Source organism: Arachis ipaensis, chromosome B10 (genome assembly GCF_000816755.2).
Source record: "Arachis ipaensis cultivar K30076 chromosome B10, Araip1.1, whole genome shotgun sequence".
NCBI lineage: Eukaryota > Viridiplantae > Streptophyta > Magnoliopsida > Fabales > Fabaceae > Arachis > Arachis ipaensis.
The window spans coordinates 66,941,361-66,954,223 of NC_029794.2; the positions used below are offsets into that span (position 1 = coordinate 66,941,361).

The window sequence follows — 12,863 nt, forward strand, 5'->3', positions numbered from 1 at the left end:
GTGAGGCACGCGGTCGCGTGAGAGGCCATGATGTCCAAGCGACGCAGTCGCGTGGAGTAATTTGTGCCATTGGCACGACTCCAGCGCTCTTCCTGCGTAACTTTCTGTTCATTTTTATTTTTCTTTACTCCTCCTGCCACGCAGACGCGTCGCGCGGCGAAATTTTAATTTTTTTTTAAAGAGAAATATAAAGACATGTAATTGAAAGAGCACGGAAGCACTAATAAAGATAAGAGTTATTAAAGAAGAAAAACTAAAAGTGAAGAAAGGAATGATCATACCGCGGTGGGTTGTCTCCCACCAAGCACTTTGCTTTTACGTCCGTAAGTTGGACGCTCTACTAGCTCAATCTGCTACTATGTGGGGATCTTCCAAGTGGAAGATCTCAAGCTCCTTATTTTTCTGCACCTTCTCACCATGGTACAGCTTTAGGTGGTGTCCATTAACCTTAATAAGTTCAGAACTTGAAGGATGGCTTAGGTGATAAACTCCGTACGGTTCAGCCTTCTCTATTCTGTATGGACCTTCCCATTTTAATCTCAACTTACCAAGCATGAGCCTCAGTCGAGATTTGTAAAGGAGAACAAAATCTCCAGGTTGGAACTCTCTCTTCTTGATGTTTTAATCATGCACAGCTTTCATCTTTTCCTTGTATATTCTGGAGTTCTCATAAGCTTCTAGGCGAAGGTTCTCCAGTTCCTGTAGTTGCAACTTTCTTTCAGTTCCGGCTTTCTCAATTTCCATGTTGCACTCCTTAACTGCCCAGAAGGCTCTGTGTTTGATTTCATTTGGGGGTGGTAAGCTGTTGCAACTTTATGGATTATCCCATGCTTCTTCATCAATCCTGTTAGTCTCCTGTTACAAAGATGGGTGCCTTGATCGCTCACGATCGCTCGTGGTGATCCAAAGCGGCATATAACATGGTTTCTCACAAAGGAAACAACAGTGTTAGCATCATCAGTGCGGGTAGGAATTGCTTCCACCCATTTGGAAACATAATCCACAGCTAACAATATATAAAAATATCCACTAGAATTTGGAAATGGACCCATGAAGTCAATGCCCCAGACATAAAAAATTTCACGGAAAAGCATATATTGTTGAGGCATCTCATTCCTCTTGGATATGTTACCAAATTTCTGGCATGGGTGACAGGATTTACAAAACTCAACAGCATCTCTAAAAAGAGTAGGCCACCAGAATCCGCAGTCCAAGATCTTTCTAGCTGTTCTTTGAGGGCCAAAGTGTCCTCCACTCTCAGATGAGTGACAGGCCTCTAAAATGGACTGGAATTCTGATTGAGGTAAACATCGTCTAATTATCTGGTCAACGCCACATCTCCATAAATATGGGTCATCCCATATATAATATTTAGACTTGCTTTTCAGCTTGTCTCTTTGATGTTTGGAGAAATGTGGAGGAAATGTGCGGCTAACTAAATAATTAGCAACAGGTGCGTACCAAGGGACTACCTCAAATACTGCTTGCAGGTTGTCAAAAGGAAAATTATCATCTATTGGAGTAGAATCATCCTTAATATGTTCAAGGCGACTCAAGTGGTCCGCTACTAAATTTTGATTACCACTCCTATCCTTTATTTCTAAATCAAATTCTTATAACAGCAGTATCCAACGTATAAGTCTTGGTTTGAATTCCTTTTTAGCTAATAAATACTTTAGAGCTGCATGGTCCGAATATACTACTACTCTAGTACCAAGTAAATAAGCTCAGAATTTATCCAGAGCGAAAATAATAGCAAGTAGCTCTTTCGCAGTAGTAGTATAATTGGACTGGGCAGTGTCTAAAGTCTTAGACGCATAGGCAATAACAAAAGGATCCTTACCTTCATGCTGAGCCAGCGCTGCTCCTACTGCATGGTTGGAAGCATCGCACATGATTTCAAACGGCTGGCTCCAGTCGGGTCCTCTCATAATTGGGGCTTGAGTTAGAGTAGTCTTCAGCTTATCAAATGCTTGTTTGCAATCTTCACTGAACTCAAACTCAATGTCCTTCTGCAATAATGTGGATAAGGGAAGTGCCACCTTACTAAAGTCCTTAATAAATCTCCTATAGAAACCTGCATGGCCAAGGAACGAACGGACTTCCCTCACAGAAGAGGGGTAAGGTAAACTAGAAATAACATTTACCTTTGCTGGGTCTACAGAAATGGCATTATTAGATACCACATGTCCTAATACAATTCCTTGCTTTACCATAAAGTGGCATTTTTCGAAATTCAATACAAGGTTTGTATCAACACATCTATCTAATACTCTAGATAATCCATCTAAGAAAGGTTAAAAGAATCACCATAAACGCTAAAATCATCCATAAAAACTTCCATACAGTCCTCAATAAGATCAGAGAAAAGGCTCATCATGCACCTTTGGAAAGTAGCTGGTGTATTACACAAGCCAAAGGGCATTCTCTTATAAGCATAAGTCCCAAAAGGACATGTAAAATTAGTCTTTTCCTGATCCTCAGGAGCTATATGAATCTGGAAATAACCTGTGTAACCATCTAGAAAGCAATAATGTGATTTACCTGACAGGCGATCCAGCATTTGATCAATGAACGGAAGTGGGTAGTGATCCTTACGGGTAGCTTGGTTGAGACGCCTGTAATCAATGCAGACTCTCCTGTTGTGGAAATGGAATGGGAGTAGTGTTTTCTGTGGTGCCTGTGCCTTTTGGTGCTTCTTCCTGTGGTTGAGCTATCTCTTCTTCAGCCATGTCCTGTATATCCTCTTCCTCTTCAACATCTTCGATTTCCACCACCTCTTCAGCTGAGGCGTATTCGGGTGAGCTTGGTTCCTCCTGATTCCTCTCCTGCAGTGTGGTTCCGGACCTCAGGGTGATGGCATTAATGCCTCCCTTCAGATTGGGTAATGGTTGAGAGGGGATTCCAGTGGTGCTTTAAGGTTGGTTACTGGAATTTTGTGCTGAACCAAGTTGTGTCAATAAAGCTTGTAGAGTAGAGGTGAAACCATTCAGATTGGCGTTAATATTGTTCACGATGGTATTTTCCATGGCCAGTTGTCTTTTCTCAAAAGCTTGTAATAAATCTTCATTAGAAGATACAGAAGAATGAGTAAACTAAGAGGTTTGCTGCTGATTGTTCGGTGGTCCTTGGTTTTGCCTCCGGTGAGGTGCTCGGTAAGGTTGATTTTGCTGCCTGTTGTTGTTATTATTCCACCTCTGATTTCCCTGATTATCTCTGCCTCCACTATTATTGTTGTCCCTCCAATTCTGGTTTGAATTGTCCTGCCATCCATGGTTATTATTTCCACTTTGATTGTACCCTTGGTTGGGGCGGTCATAGAAGTTGTGAGTGGATGCCACCATGTTGTCCTCTTGTTGGAGCTGCGGGCATTCATCAGTGTAGTGGCTGTAATCAGCACAAATTCCGCAAATTCTTTGTGGAACTAGTTGTTGGTTTTGCTGCGATTGAGTTTACTGAGCTTGTTGATTCAACTGCATTTGCTTCAGCAGGTTGGTCTTCTCACAGATGCTTCGATTTAGAGCAGCAGTCTCTATGCCAGAAGATACTTCTGCAACGGCTTTTGAATGACCTTGCTTCTGTCTGTGGTTCCGAGTAGATTCAGCTAAATCACTGATCAATTGCCAAGCTTCATCAGTGGTCTTGTACTTCTTCATAGACCCATTGCTGGCACTTTCCAATGTGGTCTTATCTTGGGGCCTCATACCTTGTGTGATATAGCTGAGTAGCACGATCTTGTCAATCATGTGGTGGGGGCATGCTTCCAGAAGATTATTGAAGCGCTCCCAGTATTCAAAGAGAGTCTCATTGTCATCCTGAACAATTGTAGAAATATCCTTCCTTAGTTTATCAGTAACTTTAGATGGAAAGAATTTCTCCAGAAACTACTTTTTGAGTGTATCCCAGTTGGATACATTTGCTAGAGGTTGAGTGTAGTACCACTCTCTTGCTTTTCCCTCAAGAGAGAACGGAAAAGCTTTCAGCAGAATTAAAGTTTCATCAGTGCCATCACGCCTGACAGTAGAACAGGCTGCCTGGAAATCTCTCAAGTGCTTGATAGGCTCTTGAGCAGGTAGGCCATGAAACTTGGGCATCAAATTCAGCCGTGCGGTCTTTATTTCAAAATCGGTAGCTACCGCTGGATGATGCGCTTGAAACGGTTGCATTGTAAAGTCAGGAGCTCCTTCCTCCTGAATGGTAACTCTTCTAGCTGCCATGTTTTCTGTGCGTAAAACAACCAAATCAGTAGAACGGGGGCTGGTTTCTTCCTCAAATTCACTTTCAGATCCGCCTTCAGAGCGGGCTAACCTACGCTGTTCTCGCCTTATTCGTGAAATTGTTCTTTCAATTTCAGGATCGAATATTAGCAAGCGCGGATCAGGAAGTGAACGTGTCATTCGATGGAAGAAACATGCAGCTCATAGTAGCAAAATTAAATAAATGGCAAATAAATAAATTCTAATTAATAAAATTAGCACTCTATTGCAACTCCCCGGCAACGGCGCCAAAAATTGATGGGAAGCAGAAGCTGGTGAATTAAAAATTTATTAAAATGGTTACGTTGCGAGTATAGTTCTTAACTCACCGAAAATCTGCCTATCAATTTAGAAATATGTCACAGAGAGTTTAAATTAAAATTACTGGGAGTTTTAAGTCCCAGGTCGTCTCCCAACGAGTTGCAGAAAAGTGTGCTGTTTTATTAATCAGATGTTCCAAGAAGTTGAGCTAAGTAAATTGGAATTTAAATTGAGGAATTTTAAATAATATAAATAAAAGCCTTGACTGGGAATTGATCAGTTAGAATCTCAATCATTGATGGAGTGATTTTTTTAAGATTAATTTATAATTAACGGTTACTCTGTTTGGTTATCCTTTACTAGGTAAGGGAAAGTCAAACAAGTTGGACTGCCAAATCTATTCACGAGTTACAACCCACTTAGTTCAAAGGGATTGGTGTTGGTGACAGGATAGCAATCCAACATTTAACCCAACTATAAATTTCTCCTTCGATCCTTCCAACTCAAGAGTTCCTTTTAATCAACTCCCTATCAAGTAATGAAACTACTCACGCATTGTAAATAAAGAATCCATGACACATAAAAGGGAATTAAAAGAAGACATGATTATTGGAATTGAAATTGAATTAAAGAGAAATAATCCTTGCATTAATTAATCATAAAAGTATCTGAATGACAAAATTGAACATAACAAAGAACATGGAAGAATAAAACCAAGTTAAGAGAACAAACTAGAATGATGAAGTCTTGATGAGGAAATAACTCTTCTCAATGTTCCAATGCTAAGATCAATTGAAAATTAAAATCCTAAAAACTAGAGAGAAAAACCTAAGAGAGTGAAAAAACTAGATCTAAAACTACTGAATGAATATGTGTGTTGTTTCTGCATATTAAATCTAAATCATTGACTCGTTTTGTTGAGGGCTTGACTGCGGTTGAAGAAGGCTCTGCCACTAATGCTTTTTTAGTTCCCCTTCTTGTTGGTGGTCTGGAAGTTGCTTTCTCCTTTCCTTTCTTGGTGGCCATCCTAAAAGAAGGGAAGAGAAAGAAAATTAAATGCAAAGAGAGATACAGCAAGGAAGGAAACGGAAAAGAGGGTGAATGATGCACAGTAAAATGTAGATGACATTAACACATGCTCTCGAGTACATATGAAAAGCCATCAATTTTTGGCGCCGTTGCTGGGGAGTTGCAATAGAGTGCTAATTTTATTAATTAGAATTTATTTATTTGCATTTTATTTAATTTTGCTACTATGAGCTGCATGTTTCTTCCGTCAAATGACACGTTCACTTCCTGATCCGCGCTTGCTAATATTCGATCCTTAAATTGAAGGAACAATTTCACGAATAAGGCGAGAACAGCGTAGGTTAGCCCGCTCTAAAGGCGGATCTGAAAGTTAATTTGAGGAAGAAACCAGCCCCCGTTCTACTGATTCGGTTGTTTTACGCGCAGAAAACATGGCAGCTAGAAGAGTTACCATTCAGGAGGAAGGAGCTCCTGATTTTACAATGCAATCGTTTCAAGTGCATCATCCAGCGGTAGCTACCGATTTTGAAATAAAGACCGCACTGCTGAATTTGATGCCCAAGTTTCATGGCCTACCTGCTCAAGAGCCTATCAAGCACTTGAGAGATTTCCAGGCAGCCTGTTCTACTGTCAGGCATGATGGCACTGATGAAGCTTCAATTCTGCTGAAAGTTTTTCCGTCCTCTCTTGAGGGAAAAGCAAGAGAGTGGTACTATACTCAACCTCTAGCAAATGTATCCAACTGGGATACACTCAGAAAGGAGTTTCTGGAGAAATTCTTTCCATCTGAAGTTACTGATAAACTGAGGAAGGATATCTCTACAATTGTTCAGGATGACAATGAGACTCTCTTTGAATACTGGGAGCGCTTCAATAATCTTCTGGAAGCATGCCCCTACCACATGATTGACAAGATCGTGCTACTCAGCTATATCACACAAGGTATGAGGCCCCAAGATAAGACCACATTGGAAAGTGCCAGCAATGGGTCTATGAAGAAGTACAAGACCACTGATGAAGCTTGGCAATTGATCAGTGATTTAGCTGAATCTACTCGGAACCACAGACAGAAGCAAGGTCGTTCAAAAGCCGTTGCAGAAGTATCTTCTGGCATAGAAACTGCCACTCTAAATCGAAGCATCTGTGAGATGACCAACCTGCTGAAGCAAATGCAGTTGAATCAACAAGCTCAGCAAACTCAACCGCAGCAAAACCAACAACTAGTTCCACAAAGGATTTGCGGAATTTGTGCTGATTACAGCCACTACACTGATGAATGCCCGCAGTTCCAACAAGAAGACAACATGGTGGCATCCACTCACAACTTCTATGACCGCCCCAACCAAGGGTACAATCAAAGTGGAAATAATAACCATGGATGGCAGGACAATTCAAACCAGAATTAGAGGGACAACAACAATAGGGGAGGCAGAGATAATCAGGGAAATCAGAGGTGGAATAATAACAACAACAGGCAGCAAAATCAACCTTACCGAGCACCTCACCTGAGGCAAAACCAAGGACCACCGAACAATCAACAGCAAATCTCTCAGTTTACTCATTCTTCTGTATCTTCTAATGAAGATTTATTACAAGCTTTTGAGAAAAGACAACTGGCTATGGAAAATACCATCGTGAACAATATTAACGCCAGTCTGAATGGTTTCACCTCTACTCTATAAGCTTTATTGACACAACTTGGTTCAGCACAAAATTCCAGTAACCAACCTTCAAGCACCACTGGAAACCCCTCTCAACCATTACCCAATCCGAAGGGAGGCATTAATGCCATCACCCTGAGGTCCGGAACCACACTGCAGGAGAGGAATCAGGAGGAACCAAGCTCACCAGAATACGCCTCAGCTAAGGAGGTGGTGGAAATCGAAGATGTTGAAGAGATAGAGGATATACAAGACATGGCTGAAGAAGAGATAGCTCAACCATAGGAAGAAGCACCAAAAGGCACAGGCACCACAGAAAACACTACTCCCATTCCATTTCCACAACTTGCAAGGAAGCCCAGGAAGCAGCTGCAACCTGATCCTAAAATGGTAGAAATATTCAGAAGATCGTTCTATCTTCCAGTGTGATGTCATAGACGAGAGTGTGGCTGAAGTTCAAAAAGAAGAGTTTGAAGAGAGGCACAATGGACAAGATCCAAGTGTGGGGACCCTCTTAACTGACAATGAGGACACTTCGCCATTTTCGCAAGCCCCAGATAATCCAGAGCCTACCCATGATCAAAAGTTAGAATTGAAACCTCTCCCTCCACATCTCAAATATGCTTACCTTGAGGATGAGCAGAAGCTTCCGGTTATTATTGCAAGAGAACTGACTTCTCAACAAGAAGAGCAATTACTTGATGTGCTGAGGAAGCATAAGAAAGCAATTGGGTGGAGTTTGGCAGACATAGTGGGAATCGACCCTCAAGTATGCGAGCACAGAATATTTTTAGAAGAGGGAGCAAGACCTGTCCGTCAACCCCAGAGAAGATTGAATCCCACCATCTTGGAAGTTGTCAAAAAGGAAGTGACCAGATTATTGGAAGCCGGTATCATATATCCCATTTCAGACAGTGAATAGGTAAGCCCAGTACAAGTGGTGCCCAAGAAGTCCGGAGTCACTACCGTGAAGAATGAGCATGGAGAGCTCATAGCAACTAGAGTTCAGAATGCTTGGAGAGTCTGCATTGATTACAGGCGTCTCAACGAAGCTACCTGTAAGGATCACTACCCACTTCCATTCATTGATCAAATACTGGATCGCTGATGGGATATTTCTGTGGAAAAACAAATTTCTCCAAAACACCCAAATCTAACCGGCAAGTGCACCGGGTCGCATCAAGTAATAAAACTCACGGGAGTGAGGTCGATCCCACAGGGATTGATGGATCAAGCAACTTTAGTGGGTGATTAGTTTAGTCAAGCTAACATTCACTACAAGAATATGGCCGATTGGCTACCACAAAAAGAGTCGTAAAATCGTCGCTAATCCGACGCAAAATATAATTTGTGACGGATTAGCTACCGCCTAGCTACTAATGCTTTCCTCGCTGATTACAAGTCGCAAATCAGTGAGGCAAACACAACAGTCGCTAATTCATCGGAAAGTTTTTTTGCTACCGAATAGATAGTCACAAATCCATCACTAAAGTAATAGCTAATTCCATAGAAGAAATAGACTAAATGGTAGTCGCTAATTAGCGACAAACTCTACTGCAGCGGACTCATCGCTAAATGCAAGCTAACTTCGTAGACAAAATGGAATGACTAGTTGACGCTAATTCGAGAGGAATTTTTCCGAACCTAACTCGTCGCAAGTTGTCCGCTAATATGATCGCAAATCTGTCACATTTTGTAGCAAATTTATAGCTAATCTTTAAAAATTCTTAATCAAATTTGTAGGAATTTTGTCGCTAAACCAAAGCTATTCGAAATGAGAAAGTAAAGTTATGAAATAGTCGCTAATTTGCTAGGAAATAATCTGTAGTCAATTAGTTGTAATACTATCGCAAAATGTCATCGCAAATTCCTTTTAATCTAGTAACAAATCGATAAGTATCTCGCACTACCAAAAAAACTGAGTTTTGCTATGCTTTTAAAGCATTCCAAATATACAAAAAGTAAAGCGATATCTTTTCACCACGCTTTTTTAGAAACGTGCCAATTGAGTTAGTGTTAGCTACACTTCGAAAGCGTGCCAATAGGAGACATAGCCACGCTTTTGAAGGGAGAAAATAAGAAAATATAAAAAGAATTGATTTTTTTATTGATTTACATAAATTCTTTACATGCTATAATTATAATTAAAAAAATTACAATTCTATAATAAAACTAATAATTTAATTTACATACTGCAAATGTAATGCCAATAAGCCATAACAACCTCTTTGTTTCTAGCTGAAATATGGAGAAAAATACTTGACCCATTTTTGGAGAATTTACCAAGAAACCATCAATTGAGTGTTGATTACCTCATCAGTTCTGCAGATTACGGAAAAGTAACATGAATCAATAGAAAAATGAAAAATTTTGTGTCCATACATGAGGTCATAGAACTATAAGCCAAACTAACCCATGATGAAAAATTCCATAAATGGATTTATAGAAGATGATCGCCAAAGAAGTAGCAAGAAATTCAACAAAAAATAAAAGAAAAGAATTTTTATAATTATAAAGAATCCAACAGCAGTCAAAATCAAAGGCACTGCACTACACTACACAACATCATGTGATTCTTGTTTGCATGCAAAAAAAATTAATCAAGATAAACGACAGAATCAAATAGAAGAAAGCAAGATGAGAAATTAAAGTAGAAACTTTACCAAGAAACACAAACAGGATTCATTTTCAGCTCCTCTCAACAGAAGAGAACAGGGTGAGTCGAAAATAGCATGAGCCAACAAATAGCTAAATAATTGATAAGAGACGTTGAAAAAAGAGAGTACAATAATTGACTATTTAACACTGACCAAAAATCAAACAATTGATTCCATTAAAAGAGATTGCATCAGAAAACAGGTTCAATAACATCACTCTACAGTAGTAATTTGTGCAAGTTCAACCAACTAAATCAATAGAGGATGTTAACCTTCTTTCCACGCCCTTGCCAACAACCTCATAAACCAAATAATCTTTTCTCAAAAGAATCAGCAAAATTATCGTCTTTAAACAAGTCTTAAATATTCGTTTTAATTACAACCTTATACTTTTATAAAAATTCGAACATAACCTCCTCTAAAAATATAACTTAGCCACCCATACGGGTTTCCTCTTTCTCAACATTTCACCAACCTTTTATCAGCAAGTACCACAACAATATATTCTCAAAATACTTGATAATAGTGTAAAAATCAATTTTTAAACCCTATACCCAGGGTAGTTACCAAAACAACATTGGCAGCCTAATTTCAATTTTGTTTTTAAAATATCAAATGAATTCGGAATTACACAAACTTTATATCCATACGACCGTCTCGGATTAAGATTTCTATTAAATGAAAAATCATAATTTTTTGCTTATTCTAACTTCGGGAATAGAAGCAAAACCGTGACTGCTCTGCAGTGTCTTAAAATCAGAAAACAGCAGCATGTGATATTCAAAATTCAATATAAAATCCAAGTTAAATTCAACGACCTTAAAAATTAATGTGGTTCGACTTCACTCATCCAGGTTTCTTTTCCAATAAGTTCCAGATCAATATCGTTTTTAATGAAGGAGTTATATAACTTAGAAGTTGAGTAATTTTCTGCAGAATTCTGTTTTAAAAGTTAATGAACATATCCTCTTCCAAATCCCATAACTTACTCATTAAAACATTGACAGCCCTGAAATTTAAATCACATATGATAAACATACTTAAATTTCACCTCCAATTGGTTCGATCTCAATATCTATCCAGAATCCAAAGTTATAAACTCTCAAAGTTACTGATTTAAGGAAACAGAATCTGGCTTTTACTGCATAATGCATCATCTTTCAAAAATTCATATCTTTAAAACTACAAGTCCAACCGTTCTGAAATTTTACGGCATTAAAATAATAGGACTAAAGTTTCATTTAAAATTGGTTCCATTTCAAAATTCAATTCGAAACACTCACAGCAGAGCCAACAAGTTACTGCTGTTCTAAAAATTCTGCAGTAAAAATCAGATTCCACAACCATAACTCAAAAATTCACCATAAATCATATACTTAACAAAAATGTCTTAAATTCCCCAGTCCAGCTCCTTATATACCCAAGCTTAATCCAGACTTGGTCTCATGCAATTCTGATCATCACGGAATTAGTTATAGCATTTCAAAGTTACCGATTTCATTTAAAGATAATGCAGGAAATCAGATTTTTCAGTTTAATTTTGAAAATCACAACTAATTCTCCAGTTAATTCAAACTTCTCAAAATTAAATTCCAACAACGAATTTCATCCTAGTTTACTTAGCTTTTACTCTCTTATCATTTCGATTACTGTTGAATATCCGATTTACTTCCAAAGTTTCCATTTAATTTCAATACTCAGATTCTCAACAATCAATTCAACATTTCAAGATTCATTCCTCCAAATATTCTCTAAACCCAATTCCAATCAATCACCAACTAAGTCCATTACAATAATCATATAACCAGTTTAATAACAAAAATTTCAATTTGATCCATCAAAATACAGAATTCACAACAATCCCTCATCAAACAATTCATAAACCACGCATGATCAATTTCACAAAATCAACGAATTCAATCAAAGTTCCAACCAAAATCTCAATCATTCCAATCACAATCTCAGCCACAATTCAACATTCATATAATCAATCAATCACTCACAACTATTATACCTATTTGCAGTTATCCAATAAACTTTGTCGGCATTCTTAAATTAAAACCGTTTAAATTAAACCCCCTACCACGATTAGCCGAAATTCGATAATTAAGCGCAGCAAACCCCTCTTTTGTTTTAGTTTGTAGCAGCAACAGACTCGAACCAAACTAGCAGCAGCAGCAGCAACTCTAACAGTTCTTTATTATCATCAACACTATCTCCTATGATAGTTCCATCAGCAAACAGAGAAGGCAGAGCAGGAGTGTTAAACAGAGACATGGGTTTTCCTTACCAGAACAGAAAAAGACTAAGGAACAAAATGGAAGTAGCGCAAATTCAAGAATGGATACAGCAGAGTTACCGGTAAATTTGTCTTGGTTTCGGCAACGACGGCGACAGCTAAAGAACACAACTCCTCTCCCTTCTCACATTCTGTTCGACGGCGTTCTCACTCCCTTCGACGGAGGCAGAAGCGGCAAGCAAGAATAACAATAATCAAAATAGGTCGTGAATGGTACAGAATTCAGAGACAAGGACAAAGGAGGCTGTGGTGACCGAGCAATACCAGGGCAGTAGCTGAAATAGTTTGCAGCAGCAACGCCGACGATGCTTCTCTGACGACAGACTCTCAACAGTGGCTCTATCAACAAAAACAGGGCGCAACAGCAACGGTGTGACCACAATCGATGGCAGCGGCGGCGGCGGAGCAGGACGGTGCGAGAACGGACCTCGTCCTTCTCCTTCCAGGTTCGTTCTTCTGACGACCCATAGACCACCCGACTCGAACGGTCGGGTACGAGCCACTCAACCACCGACCCGGACACGCGTCATTGGCAGCTCATCACTACAACTGTAAGAGGAAAGTTCGAGGAAGGTGGATCTGTTCTTACGGGATCCACTTCTGACACAGTATATATGGGGAGGGTCCTACCCCTCCCCCAAGGTACGACACACGTCACTTTATACCTTTTTCGCTTGCACACCTGACTGACTAGAACATC

The 12,863-nt window shown here is 39.4% G+C and overlaps 1 long non-coding RNA gene across 1 annotated transcript; it reads right to left on the bottom strand.

Moving 5' to 3' along the window:
* Nucleotides 9,471-12,555, bottom strand: LOC107621727. Its single transcript, XR_001615910.2, has 4 exons — nucleotides 12,428-12,555; nucleotides 12,224-12,317; nucleotides 11,948-12,083; nucleotides 9,471-9,529 (listed from the first exon to the last, which is right to left on the bottom strand). It is a non-coding gene; the product is annotated as an uncharacterized LOC107621727 (long non-coding RNA).